Raw genomic sequence first — 26,936 nt, 5'->3', positions numbered from 1 at the left:
CACTGTCCCGAGGGGAGGTTGGGCGGGTACTTGATTATTATATATCTGCCAGGTAAGTATGAACAAACTTTATTGTATCATAACAATATCATTTTGTTCATGACACTTACCTGTCATATATATACATATAGCTGATTCCCAACATTGGTGGGGAGGGACAGAATAAAAGGATTTTGGGAAACATTTCACATGCAGATGATAAGACATCTTGGTTCCTTACCTGTTAGCATAGCTGACTTCGTGATTACTGTCATCCAAGTCTGCTTTTGCTTTACTAGTCTCCAGCAAGGACGTGACCTGTATAGCTGGCGAGTTCTAGATGATATGACAACGGGGGCGTGACCACAATCTGTCTAGACCATATTGACTATACCATGAGGGCTAAGAAGTAAAATAAATATCACCACCTGACCAACCTAGCCAAAGTTAAGGTGTTTTAACTAAGGCTTAAGAGTTAAGAAGTCCGCCATTGGCGGCAACTCAACAACTAAAATTAAGAGCTCTTCCTAACCATTTTCTACAGGATAGGAGGAGAGGTACTTCTTGCCCCCAAGACTGTCTGCGGACACGTATGGCCCAAGCGAGCAGCAGATCTCATATGACGTCTTCACATCTCTCAGGGAGTGTGAAGCGAACACAGAGTTGCTTCGCTAAAACGCGGTACTCAGGATATAACTGAGTGCCATGCTCTGTTGAAATGCTTCCGAGGCCGCGCCCTCACCTCGTGAGCATTTACTTTATAAGGTTTCAAATCTTTGTTCAAACATGTCGAATGAGCCTCTTAGAAAGACTCCTTAAAAATAAGGCCAGGCCGTTCTTCGACATGGGCAAGTCTGGTCTTTTTACGGAACACCGCAGATTGTCCGAATGACCTCGACTTTCTTTAGTTTTATCAAGATAAAACTTGAGAGCCCCGACAGGGCACAGGACTCTGTGGCTCTAGCCCAATAATTTGTACCATCCCCTTGATCTCCAGGCCTCTGGGCCAAGGGTTAGACGGGTTTTCGTTCTTAGCAAGAACGGAAGGCTTAGAGGACACCGAATTATGTCCTCTAAAGCCAAAACCTCTGATGATGGCTAAAACCTCACTAACCCTCTTTGCCATAGCTAGAGTGGTTAGAAAATTCACCTTTCTGGTCACGTGTATTAAGTTTACAGAAGGAGAGGTTCGAAAAAATGCTTTGACATCAGGAACTTCAGACTACGTCTAAGTTCCATGCCGGAAGCTTCGATCTAGACCATTTCAAGATTTCCACAGACCTCAAAGATCGTGAAGGGCTTTGTTGTTTGACAGATCCGAATCTCTGAGCCTAGAGGCCGTCAACAACATATTTCCGTATTCTACAATCGTTGGGACTGCTAGCTTATCCCATACTTCAGACGGAAAGGGAAGACGGTAAAGTAATTCACAGAGGTCGAGGTGGAGGAACAGTCATTCTTCCTGCACTATCTCCAGAAATGGCCCACTCCGATTGGTACACTGCAAAATATGCAGCACTGCTTTGCTTTGGCAATGAAACTTGCAATTAATCTTGAAGATCCTCTCGCTTCTCGACAGTCTGAACGCATTCAGACTCAGAGCGGAGAGGTGAGGCTGTTAGAGTAGACCGATTCTCTCGGGAAGGGTCCTTGGAAAGTGCTCTCTGAAGGACGTGACCTCTGTGAATCCAGCCTCTCGAAGGCCAACATGGAGCGATCAGCGTCTTTCTCGCTCCCTCTGACGCCAGCGATTATCTTATCAGATTTCCTAAGCTTTTGAATAGGGGAAAAGAGACTAACCAACTATCCCCATTCCATACTATATGATGGCGTCTATTGCTACAGCTCTCGGATCGAGAATAAGGGAGCAACGTAGAGGAAGCTTCTTCGTCTTCAATATTGCGAAGAAATCTACGAAAGGACGTCCCCAAAGTCTCCACAACTCTCGACATACTTCTAAGCGAGGATTACTCAGACGTCAGTAGTTGCTGCCGTCGATCGAGAAGATCCACACGGACGTGCAATAGTGTAACGAACCTCTTGAGGATCATTATGTTCCGTGCCTATGCCGATAACCATCTCTCTTCTTGGGATATGAGAGAGCTACGGAATTATCCGAGATGATTTGGACCACTCGACCAAAAACTCACTCTTCGAGGAACTGGAGAGCCAACCAAATTGCTTCCAATTCTTTTAGATTATGTGCCAGGACCTCTGTACCTCTGTCCGGATGCCTGGCACCCTCTCGGTATCACCTGAGGTGATCCTCAACCCATTGAGAGATGTTTAGAATTATTTCTAGATCTTTGATGTTATTTCAGTTCTCCTGTAGGAAAAACTGTAGAGGTCTGAATTGCAGTCTATTCAGGGAAACAAGCTTCTCCAGTGAGGAAATGGTCCCCAGCAGACTCATCCATTCCCTCACTAAGCATGCTTCCTTCCCTAATAAGGATGCGCTTTGCATAAGCAGGAGAGCATTATTATAGTGCTATGCCGTGGTAGACTCGTACAGAATTCTGTTACAGTGCGGTAACCAACGCCGAACAGGTCTAAGAGATATCTCTGTTGAAAATTTCTTAGTAAAAGGAAGTAGTGTTTATTCATGATTACTAGAAATCCCCTCAACCCGAGGCTAAAGTCCATGATTGTAGGGCAGAGATATGGTTCGTCAATTAATCCCGCGGGGGAGAGAGACGTAACCAACGGCGCATAACAGTGAGCTACCTGATACTGAATTGGTGACAGTTACAGCAGCTTACGTTCACCTTCTCGCAGTATTATGCCAAGTTGCCAACTACTCTGTTCTACCAAGGAATAGATTTGCCATTATTTGAACAGAAACTCTCAAGTTGGCATATTTAAGCGAAACAATTCGCTAAATACAGAAGCTGATTTTGTAATGTCGTAACACTACGCTTAACCAAATGTTAAATCGGAAACTCCTGGAAAGTTGACGGGAGTACCGATTAAATATACTGCGTCATCCACAATGACAGCAGCCTTCTATCGTCGTCTTGCACTATTCTGCCCGAGTTACCAGCTACTCTATTCTACGAAGGAATAGGTTTGTTACTATTATCGATCAGAAGGAAATTCTCAAGCAGGCATAATATTTAAGCGAAACATAATTTGCTAGATGCAGAAGATGAGTTGGTGTTGTTGTAACAATACCTTTTAGCGTTGTCCTTACACCGGAAACTCCTTGAAGTTTGCAGGAAGGACCGATTAAATACACTTAAAATAACAGTCCTTTCGGTTGCCATCTGTAGAGGTAACTATGATATGCGTATATGACTTGAACCCTACATTAGTAATATGACGCAAAGATAAAATATGTAAGTATTGTAGTCACTTGAACATCTAATTCTCTACTACATTCTTTCCTCGACGAGGAAGAGAGAGAATGGAAATAGACTGTCTTCGTTCTCTTTGCCAAGAGAACGAATTAATATTATTCGAATGGAGATCCTCAAGTGAGAACAGAGGATCAAAAAGGACAGTTCAAGCTTCTTATGATATTGGACATAAGACTTCATGGACGTAGTCTACAAGTCTTTATCCTGGATGAGAGCTCTTTCGAATTTTGTTAATGAGAGCTTATCCGCTTATGCGATAAAATGTTAAGATCTTTTTTCAATGAGAACTAACCCATTTACATGACAGAAAGTATCCAAGAATTCAGCGTAAAGTCTTCCCGATTCCACCCGCAGAATCGAGGAAAGGGCAGAATTCCTGGTCAGAGACTGGGCTTACGGCAGGTAGGACCTTAATGTTCCCTTTCGGCAGCGCAGTCCCGAACGCAGAAGAGGCATTTTATGACCCCTAATTCTTCTTAAAGATTACTAGTCTTTTCTTCTAGATGCCAGCTCATTAGAACCAACCTGACAACCTTATCCATGTAGGTTGGATAGTTATTCTAGAGAAAAAGTCAGGGCCTCGAGACTGCAGGTCCAGGGCTCCAAATACCAATCTAGGAACTAAATATCCATGTTTCTGAACAGCCCTTTCAGATAATCTATCTGGCTGGCCAAATCGTCCTGGGAAGAGCTTCCTCTCCCATTTCATACCGGATGCCTGTTATTACGCTTAACCGTATTAGAATCCTTTATAATACTGCCACATTGTGGTAAACAGCATTAATCTAGGAAACCTTTGTAAGGATACTAGGAATTCTGTAGTTAACCTCTGTATGTGCATAAGACTTGACCATACCGTAGTCTTAAAGTGAATTCTCCACTACATTCATCTTCTCACTAAGCATGTACTCTAATAAGCCATGCTTTCGTAAGCATGAGAGCATTATATAATATAGTGTTCTGCTGCGTTAGATTCCTTTAATAATGTTACCTACGGTAAGCAGCATTGAAAGGTTGTAATATCTTTCTTATTGAAAGCTTCTTAGCAAAAGGCAGACAATATTTTATTTATGTTTGCTTAACTATCCCCTCAATCCGAGGCTAAAACCGCGATTGTAGGGGAGAGATACGGTTAGTTATTCCATCCCGCAGGGGAGAGAGATGTAACCGACCTCTCAGGACCGAGAACTAGATGGTTACACTGCGTTGGTCTAAGCGATAGCAACACTGCGTTGGTCTAAGCGATAGCAGTCTCCATTAGCCATCTGGCCTTACTCTTCCAGAGTTGCCAGCTACTCATTCAATAAAGGAATCTTATAAAATTATCATCGAACTTCAGGAAGTTCTTATTAATGCATATTTAAGTGAAACAAGACTTCGATAAATCTAGAAGCTAATTAGGTATTGTCTTAACAATCCCTTTAAGCGTAGTCCTTCCTAGGAAAGTCCTGGAAGGATACTGGTAATTGAGTTGCACAGCAAAGAAGTAACTACGGTATGTGCTTATGATTCGACCGTATCGTATTATCATACAGCAGATACTCTACTACCTTCTTTCCCTGCCGAGGCAGATAGAGAAAGGAAAAAATTTTTACTATCTTCGTTCTTTTCGTTAATAGAACGATAGAAAGAATATATATATCTCCTTAAGGAAGGAAGTTAATCCAGGAACTCTTTATATCTTCGTGATTTCCTCATAAATAGCGGAAGAGACAGAATTCGTGTTCATCTCTAGGGTTTATGGAAGGAAGTAGATATTTCCTATCCGCCATCATACCCAAACGTCGATAAGATTCTTATTAAGAAACCAAGGTTTCTTCCTGAACGTCTTGGTAAAATCTTCGACATGAACGTTGCTTATCAAATACGGAGGCGTCCCGAAAAGCGTCCTCAAAAGTGTCCTGTCTTCAAGGGGAGCGACGCTCATGAAGCGTGCTAGTCATAAGCCGATGTACGGTGATCGTCGTCCGGACGAGTATTATGGACGTTCGCAACTCCTGACAAAAACGGCGGCCGCCTGTGCGACATCTTGCGTCTCTGTCACGCTCATCGCCACATTCCAGAAAACGCACTCAAAAGGACGCCTTGTGTGTTCTTGGGTGCGAGGATGTAGAAAGCGACGAGCAAGGAAAAAGGAGGAGGAGAATGCCTGACTTGACAGACAGACCAGCCTCAAATCCTTCCTGCAGTAAATGTGTTTTGCCCTTCTCTTGGCGAAAACGAGGCCAACCGAGAAGGTGGGCTGATCCTGTGAGAAGAAACGAGGGGACGCCTTCTTCCTTTTCACAGTAACAATGATAAGGCGATCTGGGCGCTTAACAGCGTTCTGCTCATATGACGTCCTATTTCCTTCTTCTTTCCCCCATGCGTTGGAAAGTCGTCAAAATGTTAAGGCGGCGATTACAATCGCATGACAATAGAGAGAGAGAGAGGACGTGAAGCGTCCTCCTCAATAAGCTTCTATTTAAAGGGTGAGAGTCCTTCCAAGAGCTCCAACCCCTGTATGGGGAGGACGCCTTGGAGGACGAGAAGCAATCCTTCAGGATTCATGCACGTGCACGATCTTTGGCAGCCTGGGAAGCGTCTTCAGGTCCTGCCGAAGGGACGCCAGATCGGTGGGGGTTCCTCGTAACCCTCCTTCGGCTTTCGACATGCCCTCTCCCTGTGGTCCTGGGAGTCCGACAGAGGTCTAGACCTAAAGGCGTTATAAAGCCGATCTGACGCCCCCTCCACAACACTAGGGGCACTAATTCAACATCACTACACTCACAACACTAATTGGAGCGCGAGCACTTTAGATTCCAATTACTGATGTAATCCACCATAACAGAAAGGGCATTACCTCTCACAGACACTTCCTCTAGCCCGTAGGCCATACCCACCAAAATGGTTAGGCAAAATAAAGTTTACTCTGTTTTACTGATCTTGGAGGAAGACCTCCTGATTCTATTACGCTCTAATTTGCATACATACGAATCATACATCTTCCTTCGGAATCAGTCAATTATCACACTAATTACATTGATATTTCAACAAGAATTATGTACACGTCGTGCATATTAAGTGAGAATATATCGAAAGTTTTGTTATTCTCACCTAACCCCTTGCAGACAACAAAGTCTGAAACTAGCCTAACTAGAATCAGACTTCTTATGTCAAGAAGTTCAAAATTAAATCAATTTATGATAGCGTATGCCTAGCCGCAAATCCAACTTAATAAACCAAAAAGAAAACCAAAACCAAGATCCTTAAGCGGCAATGAAAAACCAAGATCCTTAAGCGGCAATGAAGTTCCAAAATCCTAGACTGAGGTAATGAAAATGTTATTTTCATGATAAAATAAATTTTTGAACATACTCACCTGGTAGTTATATATATAGCCGACGTCAGGGACGTATGCTATATATATAACTACCAGGTGAGTTAGATGTTTGAAAACAGGTGTTTACATTACCGGCGACAGAAGAAAATCTGAATAGAAGATGGGAATGGTTCCTGACACCCGCCTCCCAGCGGCGGGAATGAGTACTAACCACCTGGCCGACCACTGCGTGTGCCGGGAGTTTTGAAATTCTGTCTGACTTCGGAGAATACAGCTGTATATATATATCTGACAGGTAAGTGTCATGAACAAAATGACAATGTCCATTTTTATTTTTCCCCCCCCCCCCAAGTTCTTCTTACCCATTGGAGCACACGTGCCAGCAACGCAGAAGCACTCATTCTCAGGAACCATAGTACTATTGGCAATGTGTGATTACTTCCCCAAAATCTATAGCTTTCACTCCTTCCAACTTCACATCTTTCTGTAGTGCAACGACAAACTCCTGTTGATGAAAGAAAGCAGCTTTATACCTTGGTATTCAGCGGTTGTTACAACTTCCTGTACAGTTCAAGTTATGAAGTTCATTACATTAGTACATACTACACACCCCAAAACTCCCTTGCAGTTCATAGAAGTTGTAGAGTTCATTACAGATATACAAAAAAATCACAGGACCCCAAATACAAAAAAAATCACAGGACCCCAAATACAAAAAAAATCACAGGACCCCAAATACAAAAAAAAATCACAGGACCCCAAATACAAAAAAAATCACAGGACCCCAAATACAAACATGCAAAGGTCTGAAGTGTAGAACACTATCTTGTCCCTTTCGAGACCTGGCTCAAAAAACTCGCCAGTAGACCCGGTGACTTTGTTGCAAGGCGGGTTGAAGAAACTGGTCTCTCTCGTGTAGTTCCACATATCAATCCGACCTGTTGAGATTTGTTACTGAAACATTTGAATTTGTTGAGACTTTTTACCGATTCATTTGAATTACGTCTCATGAAAATCTTCCATTTAAACTTAACCGAACAAAGGAATAACAAAGAGTGTACTTACCCACATTCCTGATATCATCTGAGCCAGTCATCATGTTGAAAATTCCATCATAATAGAGGGTCATGTTCCTCTGTAAAGTAATTAAGATACGTAAGCCTTTTAAACAATTCATTATATGTATTAAAGTTTTGACCAAAAATGGAAAAAAATAATCTACACATACAACCGACTAACTTACTAGATATCTAAACATTATCTGGTAATAGACAGTAATGACAAAGCTCATAATAATCCTCACCTTTAAACTCAACTTTGAAAGCTTTTTTCCCTATACGTATGTAAAAACATTTTCATGACTTATAGACTAATACATTTACTTCAAGTTATGCTTAGATCCATTAAGGAACCTACTCTCAGAACGCAACTGAGAAACTAGATTTAAAAAAAATGGGTAAATTAACCTTTGAATACGTTAGTATCATTCTGCAAGTATCCAACAACCATTTCTTGTTGACTACAACAGTAACTACTCACCATATAAAACCATCCAAATCTGTGGAATTGTGCAATACCAGAGGGAAGGTTCATGAGGGGGAGTAATGGGTGAAAGGTCCCGTTCTCTGCAATGACATTCTTCTGAATCCAGTCTAGTACAGGGTCCTGAAGGGAAAGAACGAGGGATTAGAGAACAACGCAATACAGGCAGTCCCTGGTTATCAGCGATTTATGGCGCCATAACGGGTCGAGTTCCGGTTATTGGCGCCATAAGGGTTCTTAAGACGCACAATACAGGTGCTTATAGTACCGATAACTGGTTATCAGTGCCATACACACCATTATGGCACCATAAATCACCAAGTTTCGGTTAATAGCGGTTTTCACTTATCGGCACACCACCAGGGACGGACTGCCTGCACAAAAACTTCACAAGTTTATCTGAATTACCTAGGATGGAAGTAGAACTAAACAGCTTTCAGCAAAGGAGTTTTGCAACTGACCTCTGTTAAAAGTAGCATAAGCTAGTAACAAACATCTTACCCAAAATGCTCTTCATGGTTTATGATTTTCAGTTTTCACCAACCCTTAAAAAGTATATGATTCTTAAAGGTTTGCAGCCATCATGTCTAAGTTTAATCTCTATTGATAAGGAGGCACAAGAAAATATTTCTTTCTGCATCACATCTGAGAATTCTTAAGCTTTGAAAATGAGAAACTGCAAGTTATGTGGAATCAAATGAACTTCAGACCACTTTATCAAATGCTGGTTGAATAGCAAAGATAAGGTCCCACGAGAGGATTTTATTTTCTTTAGGTCCTTTAGTTATGGACTAGTCACAGCTCCTACTAAATGTCACTATAAACTCTTACCTCAAAACCAGAGAACAGAACTTCGTCTACCGTAGTGCGACGCACAACTTGCTCCTTCACTTCATTGAACACCTTGTTCAGCAGTGCAATATAAATTGCATTGTTTCGAACAGCCCAGGCACCAGACTGGAAAAGAATGTTTATTTTGAATTGAACTGAATGTAAAATTTTGGCCAAAGGCCAAGTGCTGGGGCCTAAGGTGTTCATTCGGCATCGATAGGGAATTGACAGTAAAACGGTTTAAAAGGTGTAACAGGACGACTATGGGGGAAATTTATTTTAGTTTAACAATGGATTCTTTGCATGAAATTATGTATCACATGCATTCAGCTGCTGGATAAATAAACTGATTTATAAAAAAATATACTGATAATGAACAAGTTAGGTCGGGTCTCTTGAAATTCGTCCTCAAACCTAAAAAGTTTGTAACAAGGAAAGAAACTTTCCCCACTAATACATTTACTGGGACTTCCGGACTTCTTGTAGATAAGAGTAGTGCTTACAGTCAGAACAAGGTTTTACGTATACACAATACCTTCAAGGACCTCTTATAGATAACCAAGTAGTACTTACAAGACGAATAGGGTTTAGTGTATCACCAATGTCTTCTTTTAGATATGAGTATCCAACAGGGATAGGGTTTAGAGTATAAACAGTATAATCAAGGACTACTTCTAGGTACCAGAGACTTACAATAGGAACAGGATTTAGTGTATAGACAATATCATCACGCGAACGGTTACCAGAGAGCTTCTCATCCCAGATCCACCAACGTTGTTGCATGTAAGTGACTGTGTTGTTTTGGTGGAAAGTCAGATTCTTCTTCTCATGGAATTCTCTGAAATTTGAAAATACAAAAATGATATTGTCATGTTACAATAAAGTTTTATACATACTTACCTGACAGATATATACTTAGCTATAGACTCCGTCGTCTCCGACAGAATTTCAAATTTCGCGGCACACGCTACAGGTAGGTCAGGTGATCTACCGCCCTGCCCTGGGTGGCAGGACTAGGAACCATCCCCGTTTTCTAATCAGAATTCTTCTCTTCCACCTGTCTCCTGCGGGGAGGCTGGGTGGGCTATTAATCGTATATATCTGTCAGGTAAGTATGTATAAAACTTTATTGTAACATGACAATATCATTTTTATACATTCAACTTTCCTGCCAGATATATACTTAGCTGATTAGCACCCATTGGTGGTGGGTAAGAGACAGCTAACAACTGAAATAGACAGGTAAACAACATATGTTGTAGGTATTTATAAACCTTTGGTTCCTACCTTATTAGGCTGAAGACTTCGCGGCTACTGCCTTGGAGTCTGCTTAGCCTCAAGAGCCTCAGCGAGATAATGATCTATGGCTAAGAGTTCTTGTGGTCTGCAATGGGGTCTTTCCACTTACTCGGCAGAGCCTAAAGGCCTTTGTCATTGGGTGCTATTCCACTTACATGACAATACACCTTGTTCAAGGAGCACAAAACCGATCCCGATCACCTGATCCTAACATCCATGTTAGTTCTAAGATTGTAAGGAGTCATCCCCGAACTCCTCACAAACAACCAAAAAACTCGAAACATAATTACACTTTCATTACAAAATATACAAAAAAAATTTTGTACTCCCCTACTAGTCATACATACCCTGATCGACCTACCAGCAATGACACTCTGCTCCCGTGCGACAGTAGTGAGCTTGCTACTAGAAAACCAAGCACATATCTGACAAGAGGGTTTATGTACGAAAAAAAACACAAAATTAAGGATCAGTCTTTGCTCCAAGACCCAGTACTGTATCTGCTGATACAAAAGGACCTAGCGAGAAGCACTTCTCATAGGTCACTCTCACGTCTTTCAGATAATGAGATGCAAACACTGAATTGCACCTCCAATATGTCGTCTCAATGATATTCTTCAGAGACATTCTTTTGGAACGCCAAAGACGTTGCTACTGCGTTACTTCATGCGTCTTGACCTTTAGAAGACCGAAGGATTCCTCCGAGCAGTTCTTGTGAGCGTCCGTAATAACGCTTCTCACAAAGAAAGCCAAGGCGTTCTTGGACATGAGTCGTTTGGGGTTCTTTACTGCACACCAAAGACCTTGTTGACAAGCTCCCATCTGCCTCTTCCTCTCTAAATAGTATTTAAGAGCTCTCACTGGACAGAGAGATCTCTCTATCTCTCTGCCTACTAGGTTAGATAGGCCTTTTACCTCAAAACTTCTGGGCCAAGGCTTTGATGGGTTTCGTTCTTTGCCAGAAACATTGTCCTGGAAAGAACAGATGGCAGCATCTCCTTTGAACCCCACCGTGGAATCCAGAGCGTGTAATTCGCTCGTCCTCTTGGCTGTAGCGAGAGCCACCAGGAACAAGCATTTCCTAGTGACGTCGCGGAAGGACGCCAGATGTAAAGGTTCGAATTTATCCTGATGAAAGGAATTTCAGGACCACGTCTAGATTCCAACTAGGTGTTTTTAGGAGTAGCTGCTTTCGAAGTCTCAAAAGATCTAATTAGATCGTGTAGATCTTTGTCGTTAGCAATGTCCAGGCTCGATTCCTGAATACTGAAGACAGCATGCTTCGGTATCCTTTTATTGTCGAGCAGATAGGTGTGATTCCTCTCTCAGAAAGAGAGGAAATCGGCAATATTCACTATAGAGGTTACTGGAGGAGAGGACAGCTTCTGACCTTTACACCACCTCCTAAAGACTTCCCACTTCGACTGGTATACTCTTCTCGTCGAAGCTCTGCGGGCTCTAGCGATAGAGCCCGCAGCCTTGCGAGAAAAGCCTCTCGCTCTGACAAGTCTTTCGATAGTCGAAAGGCAGTTAGAGCGAGACCTGGGAGGTTGTGATGAAACCTCTCGAAGTGGGGTTGTCTGAGTAGATCGTGTCTGTTTGGAAGCGATCTGGGGAAGTCCACTATCCACTCCAGCACCTCCCCGTGAACCATTCCTGGGCTGGCTCCACAAAATGGGGCTATGATAATCAACTTCGTGCTCTTCGAAGCTACGAACTTCCTGAGCACTTCCCCCGGATTTTGAACGGGGGAAAGGCGTAAGCGTCCACCCGACCAATCCATGAGAAACGCATCTATTGCGAAGGCTCTCGGATCTTCTACTAGAGAGCAAAAGGTCTCTATTCTTTTGGAGAGGAACGTCGCGAACAGGTCTATGTGAGGTCTCCCCCACAGGGACCAAAGACTTCGACACACTTCTTCGTGAAGAGTCCATTCTGTGGGAAGGACCTGGTTTCTCCTGCTCAGTCTGTCCGCTCTCACATTCTTGATCCCTTGAACAAACCTTGTGAGGAGAGTTAATTTGCCTCTTTCCTTCCGTCCAGGTTAACAGGGTGTCTTGTCAACTGATAGAGGGAGAAAGAGTGCGTGCCTCCTTGCTTGCGTATGTAAGCCAGAGCCGTGGTGTTGTCTGAGTTTATCTGTATCACCCGATCTCTGACTATCTGTTCGAAGAACTTTAAGGCTAGGTGTATGGCCACAAGTTCCTTGCAATTGATGTGCCAGGACACTGTTCCTTTGTCCAGGTGCCTGACACCTCTCTTGCTCCCAGCGTCGCTCCCCATCCCGACTCCGAAGCGTCGGTAAACAACACTTGGTCTGGGTTCTGCAGGGCAAGCGATACGCCTTCGTTCTTTTGAAGCTGAGGGATCCACCACTTCATATGATCTTTTACTTCTTGTGGAAGTTGGAAGACGTCCCGAGAGTTGACCCGTCTTCCAACTCCACACCTCTTTGAGGAAAAAAACTGAAGCGCCGGGCGGAGGTGAAGTCTCCCTAGCGAGAAGAACTTTCCAATGAGGACAGGGTCCCTAACAGGCTCAGGTAATCCCTCGCTGAGCTGTTCTTTCTTTCTAAGAAGCTCGAGATTCTCGACAAACCTCGAGCGATTCTTTCTCGCGAAGGATACACCCGAAAACCCTGAGAATCCATCTGAATCCCCAGATAGACCAAGCTCTGGCTGGGGATCAGTGTGACTTCTCGAGGTTGACGAGCAACCCTAGCGAATCTATCATGTTCCTTGTTACTTCTAAGTCCTCCAAGCACTGACTCTTCGACTTGGCCCTTATCAGCCAGTCGTCCAAGTAGAGGGAGATGTTTATCCCCTCTAGGTGAAGCATCTTGCTACATTCGCCATCAGGTTGGTGAATACTTGTGGGGCTGTAGACAGACCGAAGCACAGAGCCCTGAACTGAAAGATCTTGTCTCCTATCACAAAGCGAAGATATTTCTTTGACAAATGGTGAATGGGAACGTGGAAATAGGCGTCTTGCAGGTCCAGAGAGACCATCCAATCTCCTGGGCGAAGCGCCGACATGACAGAGGCGGACGTTTCCATACGAAACTTCTTTTTCTGTACGAAGCGATTCAGAGCGCTTACGTCCAGAACTGGCCTCCACCCCCCCGATGCCTTTGGTACTAGAAAAAGGCGATTGTAAAATCCCGGGGAGTGTGGATCTTGTACAAGTTCGATGGCCTCTTTTTCCCACATTTGCTCCACCATTTGAAGGAGAGTCTTTCGCATTAACGGGTCTCTGTACCTCGCTGACAGTTCCCGAGGCGTAGATGTTAGGGGCGGTTTGTCGTCGAAGGGGATTACATATCCCTTCTTCAGGACCGACACTGACCAAGGGTCGGCTCCCCTTTGTTCCCATACTCCCGCAAAGTTCAGGAGTCTGGCGCCCACTGGTGCTTGGAGGAGCAACAAGTCACTTCGATTCTTGAATGGCCTAAATGAAGACCTTCCTCTCTTTTCAGAGCTCTTCTTTCTGGCAGGGGGACGAGCCGCTGCACCTCCACGAAAGGGCTGCTGAGTAGGACGAGGTTCCTTCTTAACCGTCGTCACTACCGGTCGTCCTTTCTTGGACGTTTGAGTAAGTAGGTCTTGTGTCGCCTTCTCAGTTAGTGAGCGAGATATATCCTTGACTAACTGAGAAGGAAACAGATGATCTGATAGCGGGGCGAACAGCAAGGCAGTCCTCTGGCTCGGAGAAACCCCTTTCGATAAAAGGGAACCATACACTGATCTCTTTTTCAGGAGACCAGCACCAAAAAGTGAAGCCACTTCACCTGAACCGTCCTGTACTGCCTTGTCCATGCAGGACAGTACGCTATGGAGAATTTCTGGGTCTTCAGAAACTCCGGATCCTTAGATTTGTTGGCCAGAACTCCGAGTGACCAATCCAGAAAATTGAACACCTCTAAAGTGACAAAAAGTCCCTTTAGAAAGTGGTTCAACTCTGAAGTGCTCCACGTCGCTCTGACCGATCCTAAGGAGTGACGTCTAGAGGCCTCCACTAAACTGGAAAAGTCGGCATCTGCAGAGGCGGGTAAAGAAAGACCCATAGTCTCTCCTGTCCCATACCAAATACCTCTCTTCCCGTGCAATCTGGAAGGAGGCATGCAGAATACCGTCTTTCCTAAATCCTTCTTCTTGTCCACCAAGAATCTAAAGAATGGAGTGCCTTCTTCATTGATATCGCAGGCTTCATTTTCAAGAAGGCCGACGATTTAGCCGTAGCTGAGCTCGAAAAGAGCGAACGAGGAGAAGGAGGAGCCGCAGGACTAAGAGAATCTCCAAACTCTTGTAGTAGTAAAGAGGCTAAGACTTTGTAACTAGAAAGTCCCTCATTAGCAGGAGGTTCGTCGTCAGACAACTCGTCTAACCCTCGATCAGACGAAGGAGAAAGAAACGTTCACGTTTTGAGGAAGAGTCCTTCCAAGACCTCCTATGTTCTGAAGGAGGAGGATCTCCTATTTGGCGAAGAGTCATAACCTCCAGGAACGAGTCCTTGAACTCCTGCCTCCTGCCTCCTGCCTCCTGCCTCCTGCCTCCTGCCTCCTGGCTCCTGCCTCCTGGCTCCTGGCTCCTGGCTCCTGGCTCCTGGCTCCTGGCTCCTGGCTCCCCTGGCTCCTGGCTCTGGTCCTGCTCCTGGCTCCTGGCTCCTGGCTCCTGGCTCCTGGCTCCTGGCTCCTGGCTCCTGGCTCCTGGCTCTTGGCTCTTGCCTCCTGCCTCCGGTGCCTCCTGGCTCTTGCTCCTGGCTCTTGCCTCTTGCCTGGATGCTTCCACACTCTTGGCTCTTGGCTCCTGCCTCCTGGTTGACTCCTCACTCCTGGCTCTTGGCTCCTGCCTCCTGGGTGACTCCTCACTCCTGGCCGGTGCCAGACGTCTGATTGTTTCATCCAGGTTCGTACAGGAAACCTCACCTCGGGTAGGAGTATCGATCCTGGAGGTAGATACCTCCATACGTCTGGAGGATCTTTTAATAGGAAGGGAAGTGTCTTTCCTTCTAGGAGGCTCCTTTGACAGGACTCCTACAAACGACGAAATCTGTTCCTGCATCGCCATCATGAACCTCTTAGTAGCCTCCTCTTTATCCTCTTCGGGAGGAGGGGAAGGAGGAGGGGAGGAGTCCATAGCCTCCACCTCCTGCCTCCTTCTCACTCTGGTTGAAAGAATGGCTCTTCTTGCCTTCTTAACTCCCGATGGAGACTCCTCAGAGAAGTTTTCAGGGCTCGAGTCGATAGTCGGCGCCCTCCCTCCAACTCCTCTTGAGAGGCCGAGATCGATCGGAATCTCTCCAATAACACGTCTCGGTGATGAAGATCCCGACGACGAGAAACACTCACTTAGGACGCTTTTACAATAGCGGTCCTTGCAGTCTGGGGTGTCACAGAAACCGCCGAAGGGACACCTGATCGGTGGGGATTCTCCACAACCTCCTTTCGGCTTTCGACATTCCTTCTCCTCTGGGCATGTGAGCTTGGAAGAGGTCTAGACCTAGGAGCGTTGCTGAGCCGACCAGATGCCCCCTCCACTACACTGGGGACACTTATATCACTGTCTAATGACAATTCACTAGCCTTACCTTGTATGGCAGCCATTTTGTTTTCCATTACTTTGAAGGCTGCTTTTAGATCTGCAAGTTCTTTCGCTGGATCTACAGGTTCTGCAATAGGAGAAGGGGCTGCAATGGAAGGAGAAGTAGCAATACTTACCCTTGGGGAGATCCCAAGCTTGGAATTAGTTCAGATCTAGAACTACTTAAACTTCTATGAGAAGCCTTCCTCACTCTCTCTTTCTAACTTTTTTAAATAATTAGTTAGATTCTTCCATTCGTTCTCACTCAAGTTCTCACATTCTTTACAAGTATTAGTAAAAGAACATTCATACTCCCTGCACCTCTTGCATACCGTGTGAGGGGTCTACCGAAGCTTTCGGCAAACCTCACCTTACAGCCTACATTCACACAACGTCTCACAACCATACCAGAGTCAGACATATTTAAAGAAAAATCCAAAATCAAGTCCACAAAACAGTCCACAAAAGCGTATGCCAATCCAACAATCCAGATACGTCACCAAAAGTCGGTCAAGAAGATCAATTGCCGGTGAAAAAAGAAAAACCAATCGAGAGGAACCAACAACAATGTTGATGGTCCGGGCGACAGAAGAATTCTGATTAGAAAACGGGGATGGTTCCTAGTCCTGCCACCCAGGGCAGGCCGGTAGATCACCTGACCTACCTGTTAGCGTGTGCCGCGAAATTTGAAATTCTGTCGGAGACGACGGAGTCTATAGCTAAGTATATATCTGGCAGGGAAGTTGAATGTATAAAACTTAAAATTACCCTGTTGGGAGTGTCATACTTGCTGCATCAGGGTATACATGGATATTTGTTAAAGATCGGTTAATTAATTTTACATTTTAATTCTGAAGTAAATGCAGTTTAGCAATAACTAGTTCCAAACTCAGATTAGTTTTTCTACAACATCCAATTCATTACTGGCTTAAATTCAGTAATACTGAGCAGCATTAAAAGCAAGGATAACGATGCGGTCTAAGAGAGCATAGCTGTGAACCAGGACCAACTTGTACAACTTGTGACAGGAGATGATAAAACACAAAGACCTCACCACTTACTATTGTCAATTTACATAATTAACATAGGCAATGAAAAATGAAACCTTTTGCCAGGTTAATCAATAAAACTAATATGAAGTACACTAGAATTCATATCCAAAAACTGTTTAGTACAGGAATAATGTCAAAAACTATTCTCCAAATACATTACCTCCAAATATAAAAGGGGGGGGACCCCCCCACCCCCCCCACTCCTGCAGCACAGGTTTCTCGCCCTGAATGAAAGCTTCATGGTTTGTGATGTTCCAAATGTATAACTTTAGAACCAAAGGAATGGGAGTCTTCTTCCACATCTTGTAAGATAAAGAGCCTTCAACAACCTCCATCTCCTGAAATTAGTCATTAAGCTAGTATGTATATCCAGGAGAGAGAGATTAATAAATATTTAGGTAACTAAACTCTTACCACAATGGAAGAACAGCCACACAACTAACTACACAACTATAATTAGAAAAACTGACGAATACTCAGAGCGCACTCACACTCTAACCCCACGAATACAAAATTCCGACAGACCCACTCACCCGCTAACCTCCCCATCTAGAGTTGCCACTCCACATGACCAGTAAGGTTGCCAGGAAGAAATAGCAGACAATACATAACACTAAAATCTACCGCACATCCCCATGATCTTAATGTCCAAACAAAACAAAACCAAGGATGCCAAACCCAATTAAGAAAAAAGATGAACCAATTACAACAAAAATCATCAACAAATTTTATGAGTCTCATAATCATCCATCCATCTACTATGCATTTCTTGGCCGTGTCCAATTGATTTTCGTTGATAAAATCTTTCCAAAGCATCGGATATGGATCATATTTTGGAAATAACTATTTGAAGCCACGGCCTAATTGGCAAAAATATGCACTGATGTCTAATGTTGATAATTAAGGCACTTAACGGAGTAAATCACAGAAATTTCAAGGGAAACTTAGCTAAATTTAGTAAGCACCCAGAGGGAGGCTAGTGAAACGTCATTACTGAAGGCCCTACCACTCATTTATACTTTAGGAATGAAGACTCAGATGTTGGTAGTAGTAGTAATAGTAGTAGTATATGGGATTCTTGATTTGTTTCACACACACAAACACTTACCCTACTCTATCTCTCTCATCTTTCGATGAATTAATGTGTTTTAAGTTAAGTACAATAAAGGAGTGGCCATAAAATGAGGAATATTAATTCTGTAATACAGTTCCTTGACACAATTCACGTTTTCCTTTAACTTGAATAGCACCAAGTCTTACACACACTGTGAAAACATTGTTACCCTGGAGTTTCTGTTGATTCATATTGTCTCAAAAGTTCCGGTTTTACGTCTACCGGCTTAGTCCTGCTAAATGAATGTAACATAACGCAAATGTTCTAACCTTAACTTCCTTAATGCATGATCAGTCCACATAATAAATCCTAAGTATTAGTATATCACACAACTCTCCATTTATTATTCTGTGCTTGAAACTGACACTTATGTTGTTGTAGGGTTGTTGAGTGTTATCATGAGCCTATGTATTCAGGTTTATCTATGTTTATTTTTTTATGAATTTGAAGATATATACTGCAAAATCACGCAAAACGAAAGCACTCTAGTCGCCACGAAGACATAGATGAAACAGCAGTGACGTATAATCTGGCTTTGCCCTGACGTCGGCAAGTCGGCGATGTTTAACTATTATGCAAAGTTACCAGGTTATCGGGCCAAAACATCTTACCAAACACCTAAACTATCGTATTTTCATTTCAATATGATTGTGTATCACCAGTTCCAAAGTTTTGCATAACTAATCAAGAAATGTAAATAGAATTGGGTTATAATAATTGCTATGTATTCCTAAAGTCAACGTAAATTGTACAATCAAATAGTAATATTGCAATATGTACTATATTTACCAAATTCCTTTCCTATATTTATACAACATACCAAATTCTTATTCTTTACCCGTGGTATCACTAATGAAAACCGTAATATTATCGTAATTCTCAACATTTCTCAACAAGAGGGTCAAATGTTTGTTTCCACGATCATTGTCACACTACTGGGAACACTGCTATTAAGCCTGATGTCATACTTTACGTCACAAGTAGCCTCCCTCTGGGTGCTTACTAAATTTAGCTAAGTTTCCCTTGAAATTTCTGTGATTTACTCCGATAGGTGCCTTAATTATCAACATTAGACATCATTGCATATTTTTGCCAATTAGGCCGTGGCTTCAAATACTTTTTCCAAAATGTGACCCATATTCCGATGTTTTGGTAGGATTTTATCAACGAAAATCAATTGGACACGCCCCTGAAATGCATAGTAGGCACACCCCTAACCCTCTGTGGATATCTCCACTCTTGTGCCGACCTGTGTTCTCTTGGCACGAGAGGTTCCTCATCTTGAGTTGGACACTGGGCATCCTCCACCTCCTCTCCATCCTCACTTACACTCTCACAATCCTAGGTCCCCTTTTCAAGCGCAACTACAGGGCGAATATCCAGTATATGACAAAGGACACAATGGCCTAGCCAAAAGGTCCTACTGCTGCAGGTACAGCCTCACCCTTACTTGCTGTTGGCACTCTTGCCTCGATAAGATATCACTCATTCATATCAAGAACACCATCAATCTGTTGTAATTCCCAAGATAATTTATCAAGAAATCCATTAACAAACAAAAAAAACCAACTTTTCAGAGCTTGTACCTGAGTAACCAGCTAATGCACCAAACCTTCTCAGCTCATTAGCATTTACATCTACAGGTTCAACATTCCTCCTCTTTTGTGATTTAGCCATAACTACGAATGTACTACTAATAGTAAATGCTGCCGACAGCTTTTGCTCAATAGCATTAGCAGTCTGTATCGGTTAACTCCAAATGCAATGCAAAAGCGTCGCCCTCCAAGTATAAAGGCAAAAAACTTTTTACATCAAAAATTTTCAGCAGCTTGGCTACCAATTTAACTTTCTTTGGCCATGCAACCATTCTCCCTCACCAGTAAATGGTTTCAACATTTCACCTGCCAACTTGTACACCATAATGATGCTAGATCACACAACCAACTTCACAACTAATTAAAGAAGCCAACAAATCCCCAAGAGCACGCTCACAACCTACCTAACCCCATGAATCCAAAATTCTCACAGACTCACTCATCCACTAACTTTCCCAGGGTTGCCACTCCACATACCCAGCAAGGTTGCCAGAAATAAACAGCTGCCAGTTCTAAAATCCACCCAAGTGACATTGGCAGATTCATTATTACATAGCCATCCTGAAATCCAGTGATCTTAAGGTAGTATTTAAGAACTCCAAGCCCTTATACAGAGTTAATGAAATCCAGAACTAACATGCAATAAACTCAATGAAAACATCTAGGGGTGCCAAAACTCGGTACAACACTTATTCAATATCAGTGATACATACTTTATTAGCATTTTGATTGCAATATTGGGCACCTAACAGTTCATGTTAAAAATAATGCTCATTTGAATCTAGTGCCAATTCCTCAATAATTGAAGCTAGCAACTGTATACAGGTTAGCAGTTCTGATGGTTTCAAGATTATGATTCGATACCAATACAATATCTTTAAAATTTTAAATTTCGCGAGTGATGGGCACAGGCGGCAGCATATGGTGTACAATACACAGACTCACACTCGCCATCTACAAAGTTAAATTAGGGCAGTGTTCATGTGTGATTTTTGTGCATTTGACTACACAAACTGTTTAAAACTCAAATTATTGTAAATCAGTATGTCTGCCAAACGGCCAACTGAGTCACATGCTGGTAGCGCCAAGAAGAGGCATTCCATTACTCGAGAGTAAAAAATTAAAATTCGTGTGACATCATTAAGGACAAGAAATGGTTAATGAACGCTACAAATACATTCAAATGAATATTATAGCCCATATGCACTGAACCTTCAGAATTAGCTTATAATAACTTATACTGTATGTATAGTGTATACTGTACTATACTGTAGGGTAGGCTACCATAGATGCACAATTGCCATGTTTACCCTAGTGTAGGCTAGGTGAGTTTCAAGTTAGTTTTTTTTTTTTTTAAATGATAGGGCTTTTGTAGCCCAAACCCATCATTAATGTATTTAGTTTCCTTCTTGCCTACAAGAGTATCCATAGGTCTGCAAGCACTGGTTTTTAACCTAAAATAACCATTTAAAATTTGTTCAAGATCTAGTCAGAACAAGTATACAAAATACATACCTAATTTCACCGATAGTCAAACCAGTCTACCAACGGAAATTTGGCTTTGTGCTGTAACTAAGTAACTCTGGAACCTATAAGGTCATTCTGCACTGAAATGGAAATTGACAGTAAAAAAGGAAAAAGGCATAACAGAAGGAAAACCTATTTGCATTTCCACTATGAATCATTTGGCTATGGAGAGGGTTAAGTACAGAGAAAGAATATGAAGGATAGTACAGTAAAACGGAACGAAAGGTGTTGCAGTTAGTACGGCAGAGACAGGATGCTGCAGATGTCCCTTCAGCCTCTAGCTGGGAAATTCTAAGCAATAACTCCACACGGACTGTGAGAAATGGTCACACAATTATGAAAGCCACTAAGGATTGGGTGTCCAATATAGGTTAGGTATTTCACCATGTTTAACACTACTAGCCCTGGGGGTAATTACAGTCGACCCCCCAAAAAATAACTGTAAACTATTATAATAACCCAAATACTATAGGACACTGTAATTTCCAAAGAAACGTGATGTGGAGTTATTACCTAGCTACATTAACCCTTCCCAGAGCCTGTGGTAGCATAACACTAGGCTACTCCAGCTTTAACTAAATCAAAAGTTTGTAAAGTGTTTCAAATCTAGTAGTTCCCAGCAAAACTACTGTTAAAAGTGATGTATTGGGTAACACTGCCTATTCACTTGACAGCTGACCATACGACCTAGTACAGGTAATGTTACAGTTTAGGTATTCGGAGTTCAGATTCACTGTACTGTCAAGTCAAGATTAGCACACAGATTTATCAAAAACATTGATTGAATCCTGGAGGACAATGAAAAAATAAGTTGATCTGTTTACAGAAGCAGAGATTTATCAAAAAATGTAAACAGTAGCTAAAGGGGCGTAAATAAAAACCATGTCTTGGTAGATATATAGCTAGGTAGTAGGCCCGCATAGAATTTTGAGAAAATCGTGAATTTCTGCTTATGTAAACAGATAAAAGCTTATTTATATTTTCCAATAAATAACATATAACTGATGAATAAATTAAATATCCTACACCTATGAATAAATTTAAGATAATATATTGTACAAAAGGTACTCCGTAAATTGTACTGAGGGTCCCTTTGAGAACTACCTAGCCTAGTAGCTAGGTCTACTACTACCTAGTAGGTAGTAGGGGAAAAACATCAGTACAGGCCAACCCTCATCACGGTGGTAGGGTCTTATTCACTCAGATATTTAATTGGTGAACATGAAGGACAATTGCAACTCTAAGCATACCATTTAAAAGACTGAAGTTTTCTTCCGTCAACATATTGTGATATATGAAAGCCCCATACGAACTAAAATAAGCATGTGAGCTCTTCGTAAAATATGTTTTCAAGGCAGTTTTGAAATCCAATATGGCGGCTACGTTTTTCATGGACGGTTCTCATCAGTGACGGACACCATCTTTCCCCAGCCTTCCCAGCACTCATTTGAACAATGTTAGCGTATGTATGTAACGTTTATTGATCTTATCAAGATTGCAGTTGTAATCAGCACAATAAAACAACATTTTGTTGCCTATATTAGTGAAAGTATGAAACTTGTTATTCCCCGGGGTTATGGTTGGAACTGAATTCATTCTTACCTGTAATCGGCGGTTTTTATCCTTACTGCCACCACAACTGAAACTCCACAGTGCTTATTTGATTGTTATTATACACATTTTGGTCTCAGTTCACTCCACATTGCACTTTAAACCCGTTGCTGTTCCTGGTTTCTAAGCGCGCGCGCCATAAACACAATTACAAACAGCAGACGACGACAGACGACGACAGACGACGAAACTGCAAAGTTTTATTCCCTAAACTGTTTACTTTACTCGTTATTTAGTTTAAATTTACATTGTTATTTAAAATTTTGATTTAATTCATGTATATTATCCCTTTTTTGCAACCAAATTACCCCCGAAAAATTACAGATATTTCTAACGTAGATAAAATCAAATGTTTCTAACGTTTTCGTACATCTGGCTGCCGAAAACCATAGAGGAACGAATACGGAAAAGTGCATAGAGGAACGACTACGTTTTTTTTTTTTTTTGTTTTTTTTTTTGCTTTTTTGTTTTTGCTAGCACTTTTCATTGATTTCAGTCTTTATTAGTATTTGAATTTCTTAAATAATCGTTATGCCAGAAATAAATGTAACCTTTAATGTTTGCATGCTTTAATGTTTGCATGCTAAGAATGGCAAAATCTCGTTGCCACATTAGTGGAGGCTTCACACATACGCCGTTCCATTATCCTGTTAAGCGTCCGCCCTGATGAGCTCGCTGCTAAACGTACCGTCACGCTTTTTTTTGTAATCAGGGATCATAGCACTGATGATAGTTTTTTGTTCAGTTAATATTGATTTTATGCTTGTTATTCATACTGTAATTAACTGTTGGAAATTCTCCTCTCTCTCTCTCTCTCTCTCTCTCTCTCTCTCTCTCTCTCTCTCTCTCTCTCTCTCTCTCTCGGAGTCCAGTCACTCGGCAAAGAAAGTCATCTTCACTCCCGCAATTGGAAGAAAAGTTTGTATCATCACTGGAGGATTCAGAACTAGAGCTCTCATCATCAAATAGGTTATCAATATCACACTCCTCATCTAGTATTTGATTGATCTCACCTAAAGAAATATGCCTCCTCTTTGGGACATTCATTGTGAAAGACGCGAAATCCAATTTGTCTCGATAAACGCCCGAAGCGCATTGAAAGAAAACCAACAGGGACACAGGCAGTTTTCTAGCATAAGCGACCACCAGGAAAGAGTTGCCAGGCTGGAAATAAGTTTCCCATGTGCTGAGAGTGTTACCAAATGATGTTCCTACACTTTCTATGCGAGTAAACGTATTATTACGGGGCTGACGACTTGACAAGCACAGTTAAAGTCTTGAACGTAATATCCCGTTGAAGGCGCTACCGAGTAGATCGCGGGTAAACGTATTATTACGTGGGTGACGCTTAACAGGTTATAAAACTGTTTCCATGAATTCTAGTTGTCATAGTTAATGCAATAATGATAAAATTGCTTTAATATTTATGTATATATACTTCCAATACATAGCCTCAATTTCACCAATTTCAACGTTTTGTGTGTAGTCTTATACCCAGTTTGGAGGGTCAACACATACCGATGGCAACAGAGAGAGAGAGAGAGAGAAGGAGGCGGAGGAACGAAGAAAAGAAAAAAAAAAAAAAAAAAAAAAAGGGATGGCGGTGAGGGGGGGGGGGGGGGAGGGGGGGGGGGGGGGTTTTGGGGAGAGGTAGGTGGAGCTTTATACGCGTGTTCATATCCATTTCTGCATAATGGAGTTTTTGTCTCTTGGTACAAGGACAAGTGTCGTTATTCTTTATGATTAGTGATTCACGATACCATTATAAATTACGGCACTGGGTGTAATGCACTATAGCAAAATCTCGTTCTGTTATGAGTGTTCGTTACAGAAATAGGTATTGCCCAAAAACGTGCTTGCACGTCTCTGAAACCCATAGTAGACATGCTGCTTAGTTGTCAATCAAGTTTTTATAACCAAGTATTTTTACAAGCTAGCTATTGAATAATTTTTATTTTTCTCAGTCAAAACATATGCCCCTCAATGCTAACTTTCTCTTTTAACGACTTTCTGGTCATTGCAAATTCGGCCCCATAATTTCTTATGGTGCGAAAACAGACAAGAGGCCCAGGGACCGAAAACGATTGCGTCACACTATGGCGGTAATCCGGCAGTAAAACATCTTCATATATCCAAAAAGTAAATAATAAAGATATATATGCGCATTACGATTATAACAATACATGTATAGCTGATAACAATCTGCATGAATAACTGGTAAACTGTTCTGCAATGACAGTTGAGTATAGCAATTATTTACAATAGGTACGAAAGTCAAGATGTGACGTCATAATACAGAACTTAAAAGAACGTTCTAATTCAGAAAAATAATTACTTAAATTTGAGTCAGAGTCGAGTTACTTTTTCAATAACGAATATTTTCAAATTAATCATCATAAATATGTAAAATATTGATGTTTTACTACTTATTTAAAAATTAGCCAAGAGCACGCTTCTCGTCATCTTCTACCCCAACAGCTGTTTACGCCTGGCTTGTTGTTGATGAGAAATCGTGTTTCGATTGTTGTGATAAAAAGTGCTCCAGAAAAGTCTGTGGGTACAAGTGGTGTGCGGATTTATCACAGGAAATGGTTAGTTTATTGACACAAGCTACTCCGTAAACATCGAGATGGCGTCAATCTTCGAAACATTTTTAGTTGTAAGTAAAAATTTCTAAAGCGTTTTGTGAGATTTCCACTGCCGTGGGCGCCATTTTCAGTACCCTCTGTTTAAATCTGTTTTAAATCTTAAAATTTGGCCTTAATTTCTAACTTTGGGGAAAATACTTACTTCGAAAGGAGAGTAGAGGTCTTTAGCTCCGTTTCCACACCAACAACAAGTCGCGACTGATGCCCATCTCGGGTGTCAGGACGCGTTTATAATGTACTTTTTCGGAGGGTGGCTTGCACTGATGGTAGCTGGCCTGCGTGGCCTGCTTTGATGTTTTTTACCCTAGTAGGAGGAAGTGGTAGGAGACTTGGATACGCCCAGAACAAATCACATTAAAATAATATATAGAAGAATACTCACGCTCTTCATGACTGTAGAGAAGATAGCACGACACCCCCCAGCCATCATGCCGATGGAGAAGGCAGCCAGGACCAGGCCCAGCCCGAATATGACGATCTGACAGTTGGAGAGCAGACATTTTCCTTGCTTCTTCCTGCTGGATCAGCGGGTCGTTCTCGCGTTCCATGTCCTTCACGACGGAGGGTTAACGTTCCTTCCTTCTTCTTCTCAGCACCTTTTGATAATTTCCTGCGTTTCTCCTATAATCCTCAGCAGCTGTTTGTCCCCCAGACCCAGGGGGGGGCGAGCGAAGGGCAGATTCAGAATGGACGTCTCGCCCGAGGGAATAAGGGGTCCACCTCCACCAGTTCTCCCTGGGCTCTAGGGTCCTTGACGATGTTTGGGGTGGTGCCGGTTTCTTCAGAGTCCTCTGTTGGGGGTAGGAATGCAGAAATTTATTATCGGCTGATTTTAGAAAAGAAATAGGATTCGTAGAATTGTAGGTAATATCCCTACCGGCTGCTCTATAGGAGCAAGAGCCTAGTGCTGGCATGAGGCCAGCTTAATCTCAAACAGCAACAGATGATATTTGCGTCCTGAGGCAGACTATAATGGAAGGCAAAGGGCTTGGACCTTATATATATATATAATTATATATATATATATATATATATATATATATATATATATATATATATATATATACAGTTAATATTATCTCTACCTCAGCCAGGGAAGTTCCTCTTAATTATCATCTTTAAAGCAAAGAAAATAATCTATGTCAGAAGCTTCATTAGCAAGTCACGTCATCGTTTTAAATTTACTTTTAAAAAATGTCAATTCACCACGTAGCAATTAATGCAAATGAATTTTGCAACTTGCAATACTCAGTGATAGACAGAAATTACCAAGTTTTTTTCTTTTTTTTTAATGGACCCAGAGTATATGAGAAATAAAAGCAGTGAATTCAGTGAATTACTATTCCTGTTTTTCGAGAACTTTTCCTGTTTTTCGACTGAAGGAGATATATTTGGTAATTAAGTAAAGCTTTCATATTTCAGTTTGTTTTAAATATATAAGTGTGAATCCTTTGTCTCTATGTAACCTGGTGTATTTGTAT

General features: G+C 42.0%; 1 protein-coding gene and 1 pseudogene across 3 annotated transcripts in view; one reads left to right on the top strand and one right to left on the bottom strand.

Annotated features, from left to right (window-relative positions):
* Positions 1 to 16,693, bottom strand: part of LOC135197340 (protein peste-like) — a 38,184-nt pseudogene extending 21,491 nt beyond the window's left edge.
* Positions 1 to 26,936, top strand: part of LOC135197301 (protein peste-like) — a 76,160-nt gene that overhangs the window by 28,061 nt on the left and 21,163 nt on the right. The gene's annotated exons all lie outside the window — the stretch shown is intronic.

This window comes from Macrobrachium nipponense, chromosome 18 (genome assembly GCF_015104395.2).
Source record: "Macrobrachium nipponense isolate FS-2020 chromosome 18, ASM1510439v2, whole genome shotgun sequence".
Lineage (NCBI taxonomy): Eukaryota > Metazoa > Arthropoda > Malacostraca > Decapoda > Palaemonidae > Macrobrachium > Macrobrachium nipponense.
The sequence above is the reverse complement of the archived record's forward strand: the minus strand, read 5'-3'. Positions and strand labels throughout refer to the sequence as shown.